Here is a 15,916-nt window from a genome sequence, read left to right on the forward strand (position 1 = left end):
CTATATGTAATCAAGCACTGAGACACTCTGTCACATGATCTGTGCAAAATGACCATAGGTGTTTGCGACCTAGAGCTTATGCTGTTGGAGTTTGCCTAGTGCTGGTTCACCTAGCAGATAGAATGTTCCAGTTGGGAGAAGTGAAATTTTAGTGTTGGCTGAACACAGAGGTCTTTGTCTAGCGATAGTGATTTTTTATGTCCCCCACATTCCCATACAAAGAAGACACCGTTGGCTATATTTTGGACAAGGGCACAGGGTGTTTTGACACAGACTTGATTGCATGTTTTCTGGATGTTTTCCCTCCCAGTTCCCTAATTCTGAGGGTTCTGGAGAAGGAAGTCAGGAAAGAGTAAGATCACAGGTTGGTAAAGCAGCTGCAGTTCTCAGTCTGTTTTTCAGACTTTAGCACTGTCCTTTGTTGAGGATTTGCTGTAGAAGTCGCAGTGCTTGGTTGTGCATACAGGACTTCAGAATGTACACGTGCCAGCATGGTCGCTTAAGTTCCAGTTGCAAATAGAGAGCTACCATCTGCAGAAGTGGTTAAAATTTAGCAGGAGGCTATGAAGCATAATCCCATTGAATATAGTGCATCTAAGCACTTAATCCAGTGTGAGCTACCCCAGTGCTTCCTTACCAAAAAGAGCTCAGTATTATTAGCTACTTTGATAGACTAAAAGTCCTGTCTCTCTGTTCAGTGGCATACAGACACCTGGGGGATGATCTCTGCATAGCCTTCCTTGCTATGAATGGCCCAGCAGTCTTTGAACTTCTTCATCAAAACAGAACAAGTTGTAAAGCAAACATCTACTCTTGAGACCTAAATGATTACTACCACATCAACAACACTAGGTGTTGTGACAGCTGCCTAGTCAAAATGTCTCCTATTTCTGGTCTAGGCTGCACTTGCATGTCAAGAAGAGTACTTCCATAGCAACCATTAAAACTAGTCTAGATGACTGGATAGCAGATCACAACTTTTTGCTGGGGATATGTGGAGAAAGTCTACTTAATGAGGACATTGTTAGTCTCCCACCAGTACTGTGTGATGTGGGTGAGCTTCTCAGTAGTTTTCCTTTTGCTGTAAGTTTAATAGAGTCCTGTAAAACATAACTCCTGCCTAAGTGGAAGAATTTCCTACCTGGTGTCAGAAGGAAGGTTACTCCTCTGTGAAGGCAGAGTTGCTGTGGATGTTCTTCGTGTTTCACTGTTGCAGTCATCACATTTGGGTTATCGCTGCCAGGGTAGCCCTCGGCTGGCCCGAATACAAGAGACTTAGTATTTCTGCATCGGTTGCTGTCGCTTGAGGACTGACATCAGGTCATCAGTAGTATAAAGTAAGGCAGCCAACACTATTACATCAGTCTTTCTTGACATGGAGCCCGGTGCAGAAGCAGTTTGCACGAGTGCTGGTCGGCCACTACCTGAGTTTCATCTACCAAATTGAAGTTGAAGTCTTCTAAAGCTAAGTACCCCATTGGGGAATCCTTTTTTCTTGCACTAACTGATGTCAGAAAAAGTTAATTGTCTCGCCTGTGGAAAACAAATACCACACCGAGACTTCCACTCTTACTGTGTCACTTGTTTAGGCCCAGACCACGACGTCCCTCTTTGTCGCTTCTGTGCTTTGTTCAATACCAGATCTATCCGTCGTTGGGCCCTTATAGTAGCCAGATATTTCCGCTTACAGTCCTCGAATTCTGATATGGCTTCGGTAAGCCATCCAACAGCAGAACTTCCGAAAAACGTAAAGATAAAGACAGAGACAGACCGCACAGGTCCAAACCTACCAACGACGCTTCCTTTAAGCTAGTCATCAGTTCTCTGGTCCTCAGTGAGGCACTTTTGCAGCCCCTGATGCCTGCTTCTGTTGATTCGTAGGCTGCTACCGAGACCCTTTCTGAGTCCAGTATGCCGCAAAACTCTTCTTCAACTAAGGATCCTGTGGTCGCCTTGGATGGGTCCGGAGCCACTGAGCAGGCACCGGTTTCTGAGAAAGTACTTTGCACTACCGAACCTCGACACAAACTGACATCTTCTTTCTCGACTACTGTTCTTTCTAAAACTACCGAGTTTCTTAGGCCCAGGGTACGAACCACACCCAAGAAACCGACGACCCACTCTCAGGTGCCTGCTACCTTGCCTCAGTCTCATATGCTTAAAGTGGTGGAAGACCTTATCATGCTGATCAGGGGAAGCCAAGCTACCCCCTCCAAAAAGAAAAGAGATGTGTCCCGTGTAGTTCTGTCTGAACAAGAGTCAGATGAATCTGATGCATCTGAATATGAAGACTTGCAACCCCTCTCCACTTATGAGGATTCTGATGCAGAGGATTCCATTTCTCCAGCCTCTCCCCCAGAGGATTTTTCCTTTGGGGAAACCCTGCATACCCTAAGGGAGCATTTCCAGTGAGAGAGTCAGGACTACTCTCAGTCTAAAAAGAGACTAAGGGAATTCCTGGATCTTCCACAACACAGACCTTTGGCCATCCCCCAGTCCTGGATGTTGTAGAGGATGTTTTCCTCGAATCCAGCTTGACTCCTGACACCCTTCCTCCTGCTCCCAGAAAACCAGACAGGTACTGTAGAGTCCCTGACTCCCACAAATATCTTTTTAAAAATCCTACAGCTGACCCTGAGGTTATTTCTCAAGGGCCAGAAGGAATTAAAGCAACCTCTGCTAAGAATCCCACCCCCACAGACAGGGATTCCTGAGCTTTGGACAGATTGGGTAAGAAAGTATACACCTCAGCTACTCTTGCTATCAGGGCACTAAATTGTTAGTTCCATATGCTGAAATTTCGGCAACATACCTTGGAACTCCTTAAACAAAAAAAAAGTCTTCCTTTCCTGCTTGGGCAGAATCTAAAGATTTACAAGAGTTAATGCATTCTGCGCGTCAAGTAACTAAACACACCTTGCACTGTGGTTTTGACGCCCTAGAAGCTTCTTGCAGGGCAGCCGTCACTGAGTCTGTCATTAGAAGGCATGCATGGCTTAAGTAACAGCCCCTGCCAGATCATTTCAAATCTAAATTGTTGCCCCCTTGCAGAAAGTTAACTTATTTGGCACTAAGGTAGAAGAGGTCTTAAAAAAGATGGAAGAAAAAGCAAAATCTATGCAAACAGTTAAGGATTTCTTGCAGGTCCAGCCCCGTAGGTTCAGCAGGCATTGTCCCTCCAAACCCTGGTCCTTTCCTGCTCCCAGTAAACCGGCCCAGCGTTGGCCCCGTGGAAGCAGACCCCCCCCCCCAGACAGCAGCCCCAGGGAATGCAGAGATCTAAGCAGTGGACTACCTCCACTTCAAAACCAGGGAGTTCTAAGCCTCCTCCTTATGGTAGAAACGCACAATGACTCATCTCCTCCACCCCTCCCTCTGCCCACCTTCACTTACCCCTAGGAGGAAAATTCGACTTTCACTCAAGCACCTGGGCCACCATTACCAAGGACCACTGGCTTCTGAACATTGTGTCTCAGGGATACATATTCTCCTTCCACACCCTTCGAACCCCAAAAGGGTTCCCAGATCTACCACTAAATTAGTGGGCAGAGGCTCAAAAGCAAATCCTTTCCCTGCTCTCTATGAAGGCAGTAGAGCATGTTCCTGCATAACAGATAGGCCAAGGGTTCTACTCCAGACTTTTTTTGGTGCCCAGAAAAGAGGGCACCTGGCGCCCCATCCTCGATCTATCCATTCTCAACACCTTCCTGGTGATCCCAAAATTCAAAATGCTCACCCTCCAGCAGCTGCTACCCATGCTGTCCAAGGACGCTTGGCTAGCCACCCTAGATCTAAAAGAGGCCTACCTCCACATTCCTATCAGGGAATCATGCAGGAAATACCTCCGCTTCAGGGCAGGATCTCAACACTTTCAGTTCTCTGCGCTTCCCTTTGGCTTGTCTACTGCTCCCAGAGTTTTCACAAAATGTCTGGCTCTGGCCATTGCCTTTTGCAGACAAGGAAATATTCAGATTTATCCATACTTAGACGACTGCCTTATTCAGGCAGACAGCCAGGAGAAGCTGCTCAAGCACCTGGCCTTTGTAAAGACCCTACTAACCTCCCTAGGGTACACAATCAATGAAAAGAAATCCAAACAGGTGCTCATCCAAAGGATAATCTTCCTGGGAGCAAGTCTGGACACAGCTTCCCAGATGGCATACCTTACTCCAGAAAAGCAAAATTTCCTGACAGCCTACTTCTTTCAACTAGCCACCAGGCCCCAGCTAACTGCAAGGAAGATCCTGCAAGCTCTGGGGTTCATGGCATCTTGCATAATACGCAGTCCATATGCCAGACTGCATATGAGGAAACTTCAGTGGTACCTAAAGAGCCTTTGGTGCCAACACTCTCAAGACCTAGAAACTCTTCTACCTATAATTCCTTGCCTCAAAAAAGATTTTCTTTGGTGTGGGCAACAGCATGCTCCCACAACAAGGGAATGCCTTTCTCCCCACTCCCCGCCACCCAGACCGTCACCACAGATGCATCAGACTATACTTGGAGTGCACACCTGGATGGCAGGTGCATACAGGACCAATGGAGCCCACAGCAAATCCCTCTGCACATCAGTCAAAAAGAGATGATGGCTGTGCAGCACACCTTGATAGCTTTCGAGCCCCTTCTCTCTGCAGGGGCTCTCCTGATCAAAACAGACAACACCACTGTGATATGGTACATCAACAAGCAGGAAGGGACTCGCGCCTACCCTCTTTGCAGGCTGACCATGAGCCTTTGGCACACAGCCTCTGCCAGCCAACTACTCCTGTTAGCACAATTCCTATCTGGCTCTCAACTCTGTGGCAGACCAACTAAGCAGAAACCTTCTGGACCCACACGATTGGCAACTCAACAGAAGTGCCTTCACTCTAATAACTTAGAAATGGGAAACCCCAAAGGTCGACCTCTTTGCCTCCCACACCAACCATCAGCTCAGCAAATTCTGCACCAGGGAGCATCACTGCATGGCTTGCAAAGTGGATGCCCTGTCCTTACCCTGGGTCAATCTATCGGTCTATGCTTTTCCTCCCGTACCTTTCATCCCCAGGGTACTGCTAAAATAAGGGAGGAAAAACCAAGGACCATTCTTATAGTCCCAGGCTGGCCCCGCCAGCACTGGTACCCCTTGCTGTGCAGCCTGTCCTCGCTACCCCCATGGCACCTTCCTCAGATTCCAAACCTCCTGGCCCAGAGAGAAGGGGAGTTCTTGCATCCCCAATTGCAGACACTCAGTTTGGCAGCTTGGCTTATTCCCTAACCCCGAACCAATCTGCCAGCCTCAGTAAGCAGGTTCTGGATGTTATCCGTGAGGCCAGACGTCCTAGCACCAGAAAGTCTTATGCTGATAAATGGAAAAGGTTCTGCACCTGGATCCAGGCTAAGGGAGCCAATATGGCATAGCCCTCCCTCCCTCTCATCCTGGATTACTTAGCTGACGTACTACACAGTGGCCTCTCTTTCTGTTCTATAAAAATTCATGCCTGCGCTATTTCTGCTCATTTTCCCACTGAGCAGCCTCTTTTCTCACACCCTTTGACAAACCGTTCCTAAGAGGGACTAGCAACTTGAGGCCACCCGGAAGGTCACCTGCACCAGCTTGGGACCTTAATTTTGTATTGGAAAAGCTCACCCTGCCCCCTTTCGAACCAGCTTCTTCTGCAGAGCTAAAATTTCTCTCCTGGAAGACAGCATTCCTTCTGGCCATCACTTCAGCCAGGAGAGTCTCTGAGCTGCAAGCACACATGGCTGTGGAACCCTTCATCATCTTTCATGCAGACAGGGTATCCCTTAGAACTAACCTATCCTTCATGCCCAAGGTGGTGTCCAGTGTGGCTCTCAACCAATCCATTCATTTGCCCACCTTTTTTCCTAATCCCCAGAACAAGGTGGAAAGGATTCTTCACTCTAGATGTGCACAGACATCTCAGATTCTATCTAGACAGGACTAAATCCTTCAGAAAGTCTGATCAGTTGCTGGTTAGCTTTGCTACAGGGGCAGAAGGCAAAGCCATCTCCAAACAAACCATTTCCAAATGGATAGCACAATGCATCCATTTCTGCTACAAACTGCATGGAAAGCCTCCCCCCAAGGGGGTCAGGACACACTCCACCAGAGTAGCCTCCACCTCTGCGGCTTTCCCCAGAGGAGTCCCCACCAGGGACATCCTGGAGGCTGCCACCTGGACATCTGTTCACACTTTTACCAAGCATTACCACCTGCCTCTCTTCTCCAAATCCAGGGCAGGGTTTGCTTCTGCAGTCTTGCAGGGCATCCTAGCCAGCCCCTAGTTTCATTGACTGCCTCCACCCTTTTCCTCAACTTTGGGAATCAACCCAAATGTGATGACTGCAACAGTGAAACACGAAGAACATAGTGCAGTTGTGTACACTTACCATAAATGTAGATGTTCGAGTGTATTTACTGATGCAGTCCTGGTTCCCCCCATCCATCCCCCTTTTCTTCTCTTTCCCCTTTCCTTTCAAGGGACATATTGGTATTTATTTTCCACTGGTGGGGTTTCTTCCATCGGACCCTGGCCTCCTACTTGGGGGCTCCTGACAGGTTAGGACAAGAAAAACTGATGTAATGGCGTCGGCTGCCTTACTTTATACTACTGATCACCTCAAGCAGCAGCAACCGATGCAGAAATACTAAGTCTCAGGTATTCGGGCCGGCCGAGGGCTACCCTGGCAGGGATAGCCCAAATGTGATGACTGCAACAGTGAATATACTCGAACATCTACATTTATGGTAAGTGTACACAACTGTACTTTCTGAGCCATCTGGCACAGTTGTTGAGTCGTAATGTATGCTAGTCCTCTTTAAGCCCAAGTTTTGCCTTATTTCACAGTCACCTGAGTGCGACCTGAAGTGGTCCTGAATGGCTGAGCAGTTATTTGAGTGTTGTCTGCACATGCTTACAGTATAACACATTTAATTACTTAAATAAAAAACAACACATGTAATTCCTTAAATAAAAACAAATGTGCTTTAAAAGTTTGCATTCCCTAGCTTTTTAAAGAGGAATTGTTCATGTACAGAAAGTGGGCATCCTATATGATAAGCTAAAGTGTATAGTTCTTCCCGGACTTGCATGGTGGTAGCTTCTCTTTTGTTACTGACTGGCCTGCCATTGTTTAAGTAACAGAGAACTGTTCTGCAATATTTTTCATGTGACCAATTTATATGGAAGCATAAATAGCTTTATTTTACAAATAATTTTGTTAATTTAAATAGACTGCAGCAAGATTATGTTGTACCTAGGCAGAATTACCAACACTAGTAGCTGTCAGCCAAACAGTTGTGGCTACATCTGGTTACTGATACGTTGCCTCTACCTTCAACACCTCTGAGCTTTTTGTACCCCCTGAATAGTTATTCTGTAATCAGTGCACTATATCTTTGAATTACTGAGTAGTGGATCAAGTGAATTAGCAATAATATTTACCAAGGTGGCTATGTATTTCTCCTAAGCTGAATCAAAGTAAACAGACCAACAACATATCTTACACCTCCATCATCACGGAACTCATTAACAAAGACATTGGGAACCTCCAAACACTTGACCCGACCCAGTTCAGCTTTAAGGGCAGATCATGCCTACTAAACCTGGTTGACTTCTTTGAGACAGTCACCAAGGCCATAGATGAGGGGAAGGTGGTTCACACAGCCTACCTTGACCTTGCCAAGGCTTTTGACACCATTCCCCACTAGGGAATTATAGAAAGACTCACCAGCCCGAACATAAACCCCTACGTCATGAGATGGGTTGCCAGCTGGCTTACAGACAGAACTCACACGGTAAGAATAGCGGGCTCCAGGTCCAACTCTAATCCAATCACAAGTGGTGTCCCACAAGGCTCGGTCCTGGGACCCCTACTGTTCGGCATATACTTCTCAGGCGTACAGGCAAACACAGGAGGACTATGGCTAACCAAGTTCACTGATGACTGCAAACTGGGAGCCATAATTGACTCTCCGGCTGACACAGACATCCTCCAAAAGGGCCTTACTGAGATGGACACCTCGTGTCAAAGTCATAGTCTCAAGCTGAATGCCAAAAAATGCATAGTCATCTCGTTTGGGAAAAACAATACACCCATGAATTACCACATAGGTGGCAGCCCCCTTAATACAGAAGAGGTAATAAGAGATCTGGGGATCCAGGTAGATAGTAATCTCTCCTTTGACAATCATATTGCCAAAGTAGTTAGGAAATCCTTCTATGTAGCCCATCTAATTACTAAAGGGTTCACATCTAGAAATAAAGAGGTTATAGTGCCACTCTACTCATCACTCATCAGACCCATTATAGAGTACAATGCCCCGTTTGGGATGTACCTTACAAGACACTTCGAACAGCTGGAAAGACCACAAAAGTACCTCACCAAGAGGATTACTGGCTTCAAACATATGTCCTATGCAGCCCGACTGGAAAAACTCCCGCTGTACTCACTGGCATATCGCTTACTCAGAGGTGATCTCTGCCTGACTTACAAAGCCATGTCCAACTCAGAATTGATGGACATGCTCCACCTAAAGAAATCCAAGTCACTGCGAGCCACTCGTTCTAGTGAGCTAAACCTCACCACAACAATAAATAGAACATGCTGGAGGGATAGATTCCTGACATAGAGACTCCCCATGCTTTGGAACAAAATTCCTAACTATATTAGGCAGAGCCCTTCACTAACATTCTTCAAGAGAAACCTTGACGAGTGGATGGGTAACAGAAAATACACCCCTGGGATCACTTCATTGGCTTTTCTTGACAGAGGCTCCATTAATTAATCAATGGGGCGGCGAAAGCTGACGCACTCTGGCTAGGCTTATAAATGCCCTCGGGCATATAGCCTAGTACCTACCTATGAACCATAACGTTATAATGAGTAAAAAATGTGAAGGTAAATAAGTTAAATAGTAGCTGTCTGAGGTAATACAGCCTAATACACTGGAGTTGTGTACATATTTATTCAGCATGTCATTGTTTCTTGTACTCTCCTCAGCTTTCTGTTGTGTCACATTTTCTTTCATATCCATGACTTATTGTACTAAAACAAGGTCTTGCCACACTAAGTGGTGGCTCAGTCTCTCAGAAATGTATGGTTAGTTTGAAAAATTAAAATTAATGCTGGAGTCTGTAAGTCTGTAATTTTAGCCATGATTATTTGTATTGTACACATAAGGATTAAAAAAATATAAATATTTTAAACCTGAGGGATATTAGGGCAGCATATAACTTCTAGCATAGGCAGGAAACAAAATATGATAAAACAGCCTGTATATGAAGATGATTAACTTTAGTAATTGGCTTATTTTCTGTTGTCATTCTAAGGGAGTGCAGTATTTCTCAGCATGGGAAGGTGATGATCAACACACCACGCTGCTGTGGCAGGGATCGTCTGCATGTCTCCCCCCTAGGCTTTCAAATATTAGCTAAAGCATTGTCTTCCCCATAGTGCCTTTTTTAGGCAATGCCAAACTGAAAATACTTTTGACAAAAAAACTCCACTCCCTAGAAGCTCTCTTTATCCTAGAGAATGCTGACGTATGTGCGGTCACTCAGACATGGCTTGAAGCCGCGGAGAGCACACCAACAGTGCAAGGTTATAATGCCTTCCATACATTTAAGCCAGCTACTTCACAGGCAGGAACAAAAGGTGGAGGTGTTTCCATTTATGTCAAAAGTAAATATACTTCAAGGCCAATCAAACAGGACAATGCACTTGGGCTGCTCCATGTTCAAATTACCATAGGCAAAATCCAGTACCACTTTCTTACAAGCAATAGGTCCCCCTCTATGACCCAGGAAACCCATACCATGTATTTAAACTTATTAGAAACACTTAACCATCCAACCCAATACCTTATTCATGGGTGACTTTAATTTACCCCACTATTAACTGGGAATCCTATACGACACCAAATGTACATGCACATAGATTCCTGGATTTTGTAAGCATAAACTCCCTTGACCAGATAGTCAGTGCACCACCCAGGGGTGCAACCATATTGGATCTGGTCCTCACTAATATGGGAGAGTGCTGCACACTCCCTATTGTAATGCCTTCCCAGGCATAAAATGGTCTTCTTTAAAGTAACGATAAAACCTGGACCCCCAGCTAAACCGGGAATATTCAGGAACTATTCTAAGGCTATAACCTCCTGCTATTATGTGAGAACCTGGCAAAATTTCAAGCCCCCATAAACCCTGAGAACACTGCTGCTTATGCAGAACTGTTCACAGAAACTCTGTACAAGCATGTTAATAGCTGCATAGAGGCAGCTGTACCCACCAGGAAGAAGTACAGAACTAACTCAAAAAACAAGCCAGTCTGGTGGAATCACAAAATCAATAGTCTGTGTAACAGGAGGAAGAAAATAATGACAAAAGTTAGGAGGTACTGCACCCAACAGGATAAAAGCGCTCTCATCAAACTAAACAAACAACTCAGAGGACAAATAGTCTATCGTAAACAAATTTGAGGTAAGCTTGGCCTCCCAGGCCAAGGACAACCACAAAGCATTCTTTAGCTATGTCCGCAACCTTAAGGGAATACACAATTGTGTGCAGAGCTCATTGTAAATGGAGCCACCTATGCTGAGTCAGAAGATATAGCAAGCCTCCTGGCTGATAAATTCAGCTCCAACTTTACGCCTCTCTCCCTCTCAGCCTTCCCTCAGGAAATATTATCCAATATAACTCCCCCTACTATCCCTAGGGAACAGGTCCTTAATGCTCTCTCTAAGACCAAAACACTGCATCATTGGGCCCAGACAATATCCCAGGATGCCTTCTAAATAGCATGAAACATGATCTGTCAGGACGTTTAGAATTACTGTTTAACTGTAGCCTCCAAACAGACTTTGTGCCTTATGAATGCAGAAAGGCAACAGTCATCCCTCTGCACAAATGTGGGCTATCTACAGACCCTGGAAACAACAGGCATGTACATCTCAGTCTCACCAGTCTTATATGTAAAGCCATGGAAAGAATTATCACAGAAATGATCAATAGAGATATAGTAAACCTCCAGACACTGGACCCAACCCAGTTTGGTTTCATCAAGGGCAGATCATGCCTACCCAACCTGGTGAACTTCTTTGAGAAGGTCACCAAAGCAATGGATGAGGGCAAAATCATTCACACTGCCTACCTTGTCCTGGCCAAGACATTTGACACAATACCCCACTCGGGCATTGTTGACAAACTCAAGAGGTTAGGTACAAACCCGTACGTCATCCGGTGAATAGCCAGCTGGCTCACAGACAGGACCCAGAAAGTTAGAATTGAGGAGTTCACCTCTACAAAGAGGCTAGTTAAAAGTGGAGTCCCTCAGGGATCAGTCCTTGGACTCTCCTTTTTGGCATTTACTTCTTAGAAGTCGAGGCCAATGTCAGTGATCTCTGGCTGATTAAATCTATAGATGATTGCAAATTAGGAGCTGTCATTGACTGTCACACTGACACAAATGTTCTCCAGGAATGGCTGACATAGACAAACAACTGGTGTCAGAGCCATGGACTAAAACTAAATGCCACGAAATGCATAATAATATCCTTTGGGAAGTCATCCGTACTTGGTAACTATCATATTGACAACACCCCTTAGAGAAGACCCAGCAGTCAGGGACTTAGGGACAGACATAGATAGTAATCTAGCCTTTGGCCATCGTGTGTCTACAGTAGTGAGGAAATCATTCTATGTTGCATGACTTATAAACAAAGGTATGACATCTAGGTCCAAGGAAGTCATTGTTCCACTGTAATCGGTATTCATCAGACCTATCATTGAGTACAATGCCCCCTTTGGTATGTACCTAACCAGGCATATCCAACAACTGGAACATCCCCTAAGGTTCCTTACTAAAAGAATACAGACTGTAAGTAAAATGTCCTATGCAGACCACCTCAAGGCCCTAGCCCTGTATTCTGTCTCCTACAGGCTTTTAATGGGAGATCTATGCCTGGCATACAGAGCTTTGTCAGACCCCACTCTGATGGACCTCCTGCATATCCACAAAACAAACAGCACCAGAATTACCCATTCTAAAGACTTAAACCTGTGATATAAATAAGACTTGCTTGTGAGATAGGTATGTATCCCAGAGACTACCCCATCTATGGAATAGGCACCTCATCCATGTGAAGCAGAGTTCCTCCTTAACCCAGTTCAAGTGCAACTTGGACAGTTGGATGGGGAAACCGGAAATTCATCCCTGGTTTGGCACATATGCCTCCAATGGACACAGGTAACCTATAAATGGTTCATCTTCCAGGCCCATGCTTACACTTATCAAGGGTATCAGAACTTGTCAGAGATTTGGGATGCATGGCTAGGTTTAAAAAGGCCATTGTGGTCATTAGCCTACTAAACACCTATGAACCTAATGATGATGTACAGGGACTCAGGGACATCTTGGTTAAAGTGTATGGAGTCATCTAATTCTATCCCTAAGGTGACATCACTGAAGGATATATTTCACTGGCAGAAAGAAAATTCAACATCTGGTACAGTGGTACATATCATGGCATTTGAAATAGTGATGCACATGATCTGTGACTTTGGAACTTAAGTTAATCTTTGTCTAAGGCAGTAGTTGCAGGAATTTGCATATTTAATAATAATCCTCAAAGTTAAAAAAGTACCAGTATAAGCCCAAAAGTGTACAGAGTGAAGATTCACCACTTACACTGGAGGAAAGCTGTAGCGTATTAAAACCAAAATTTACTGAAGGTTAAGTGCTTTCCTTCCTTCCTGCTCAACTTTGAAACTTCAAGTTGGCAGTGTAACAACACAAGTCATATAAATAGGCAAGGTACAAATTACATAACTAAATATAAAACAACCAAGCATAAATATTAAAAAAAATAACTTATGAAAAAGTTTTAAATGAGACTTTTAAATAAACATGAGGTGCATATACCAGTATTAAATTGATGAAACATGCAGCAAATTCAACAGATCAGTGTTCCAAAACTCTTGTTTTTTAACTGGTAATTAAGCTTCAACATGTCATTCAAACTCATCAGCTGCTAGTAGTATTCCCTACAGTCCAGCATGTTTTCTGTCCCCAGCTCTAAGACCTGTTTCTGTTCATTTGAACACAGAAAGGCACACATTATTTAGCGTGCTTGGCCAATGCATGTTTGACATTCTTTCTTCTTATTTGATAATTATGTTATTACACCGTATTATTAAATTCATGTACAGTGCACCCTAGTTAGTTTGACTTGCAAGATAAGCCGCTTGTTTAGTGTTACAACTATAGCACCTCTAAGACTGTTGTTCATGTTTTTTAAACTGTAGTGCTATGAACTATTGACTATGCCTATACTTTGTACACTTAACTATAAGTGCTGTGTCTGTTTTGTTGCTATTTATATTTGCACCACCATCACTGCTTTTTGTTAAGTAGCCCAAATTGTCATCGTCATTTGCCATTGTCAAGATTGTTCTTAATTTATTCTTGACCACTCAGAATACTCCCAATTTTTCTAAATTATGCTTTTAGTGCTGCAAAAGTTTACACAGAAGGACAGCATCACGACTATAATGTGGTCTGTGGTGTTGTCATGTCTTTGTAAATCCTCAGTATCTTATCCTGTAACCCAGAATAATTAAACTGTGTGTCTTTAGCCCCATCCAAGTCTGAGCTGACAGCTTTTAATCTTTGGAGTGTGTGTAGCTTGACTTTTGACAATGTTAAGATCTGAAGTAGTTAACTTCATTTATCTGCAACCCATGGGTATTCAGATCCGAGCCGGCAACATTTTATCAAGCATCTGCTCCAAGCTCCTCCCCTTACCCATAATCCCTTATAGCTCCTATCTTCCCTCAGATCTCATTTGACGCTTCATGCGTACGCATCGTTGTCTCTGTAGCTCCAAGTTGGATAGAGTAAGTGGAACTTTTGATTCTTAAGTTAGTGCGTGAGAAGAATAGTTTGGATAGCCCTTCCTCCCATTCGTCTTGTCAGTTTGTTTAAAAAAAAAAAGTAGTTAGAAAGTTTGAGTTTCTTTCTTGAAAAGACTAGGCCTAGCCAACCCCTGAGTGTGTGTGTGTGTCTAGTTTAGCGTTTGGCACAGTGGAGTGTGTTATGGCTGACCAGCCTAAACCAATGTTCAAGAAATGCACAGTGTGTGGCCACAAGCTTTCACCGGCTGATGGCCACACTCTGTGTGTTATTTGACTTGGTGTTCCCCATCGTAGTTTGCCATGTGCTGTGTGTGTAGGGTTCAGTTCCAGAACCCTTAAAGAGAGGAGGGCAAAACTGGTAGCCAAGGGCCTGCTACCAGTTTCTGCCTTAGAGACGGCCTCGACATCGGCTTCTGTAGCCGACCAACCCCCCACCCCCCCACCCCAGGTTGGGACTCAACCTCCCTCTAAGCCTGCTGAGGTGGGGACAAAAGCTACAGACAAGGACAAAAAAGAGCGAGAGAAAAGGGTAGAGAGGCACCGCAAGCGATCTCCTGAGCAGGAGCCTTTTCCCAGTCCACCTGTAAAAGTTGTTAGGACCACTTCTCCTCGGCTCCATTCCCCGAGGTTCTCCCCGGAGCCGACGGAGCCCTTGGATCGGAGGCCTTCTTCGAGGTCATCATACAGGGCCAGATCCGAGTCGGTTGCCTCCTCATGGTCGACTCGGAGTCTATCAAAGCTTGATGTGGACAGGATGATGCGGAGATTCATTCGAACCCAAATCCAAATGGGAGTCTTGCCAGGCCCCACTCCGGCTGGAGAGGGGACCTCTATGCCCTTCTTCCATCCTGTCTCTCCTTCCCTGATCCGATCATCGGTCTCGGGGTTTATGGATCCGAGGATCCTCGGAGCTGGGGGTTCGGCGCCGACGGTTCCTCCAACCTTGACGCCAGCCATTATCTTGAGTTCCTCGGATCTGACTTGTTTGGATCCAAGCAACTCTTGGGGCCGAGAACAGGGAGCCGGATCCGAGGGAATGGAGATGTCTTCGGCTCCGACTTTGTCGGATCCGAGCCGTTGCTTCAGAACCGTAGCTACCTTGGCCTCGGCCCCGATCCTTAAGACGGAGCCGGGGAGAACTTCTTCCTTGTTGGTTGACAAAGAAGTGCGCTCTCCTTCGGCCTTCGACGTGGTGGAGAGGGTTCTCTCCCAGGGATTGAGACCCCAGCCCATTGCTTTGGACTCCACCCAAGCTGCCTTGGATTTGGTCACGACTCCCAGCAGCTTATCCCAGGGACAGCCCATGCCAGCGGACCCCCAGCTGGATCCCATCATGGAACCCCCCATAACTTACGAGCCCTCTTCAGAGAGTCCCTCTGCGGAGTCCCCACGTAAGCATTCGTGTAAGAGGAGGCACATGGACTCCCCCGAGTCCCTCACAGAAGATACGGAGTTGGATGAAGGTGAGGGTTCCCCCAGGTCACCTCCCGAGGATGTCTCCTTTGGAGACATCATGGAGGTCCTCCGCCAGAGGGGAGGTTGGTCAGCCCCAAAACCCTCAACGGACGAGACAGTATTCTTGGAGGCCTTTGGCATGGGCCCATCTACATCCTGGGTATCCCCTCCTGCAGATCCATTAGTGGGTCTTATCACCACATGGGCATGGAAGGAGCCTGACACCATAGAGCCAATACCCAAATGCCCAGACAGGATCCTGTCTCTTCCCACAGGCAGACAGGCTTGGTACAGGGGATCCCCTGTGGATGCTGTGGTGGTGGCGGCTGCCACCAAGAGAGAACTGACTCAGGAAAGTTCTTCGGTCCACCCTCCGGACAAAGAGTCTAGGGCGGTGGACCGCTTTGAGAAGTGAGTTTTTTCTTCAGCGACATTTTCCATACGAGCGCTGAATTATTTGGCACACATCATTCGACTCCAGCGAGACTTGGTCACGGAATTCACTGTGTCGCCCCTAGAGTTCTTGTCGCCAGTGGGCAAGT

At 45.7% G+C, this 15,916-nt stretch overlaps 1 protein-coding gene across 1 annotated transcript in view; it reads left to right on the plus strand.

The window, feature by feature from the left end:
• The window catches only part of PRPSAP1 (phosphoribosyl pyrophosphate synthetase associated protein 1), a 785,329-nt gene that overhangs the window by 487,760 nt on the left and 281,653 nt on the right, over positions 1–15,916 (plus strand). The gene's annotated exons all lie outside the window — the stretch shown is intronic.

Source organism: Protopterus annectens, chromosome 4.part0 (genome assembly GCF_019279795.1).
Source record: "Protopterus annectens isolate FY-2018-M chromosome 4.part0, PAN1.0, whole genome shotgun sequence".
Classification (NCBI taxonomy): Eukaryota; Metazoa; Chordata; order Ceratodontiformes; family Protopteridae; genus Protopterus; species Protopterus annectens.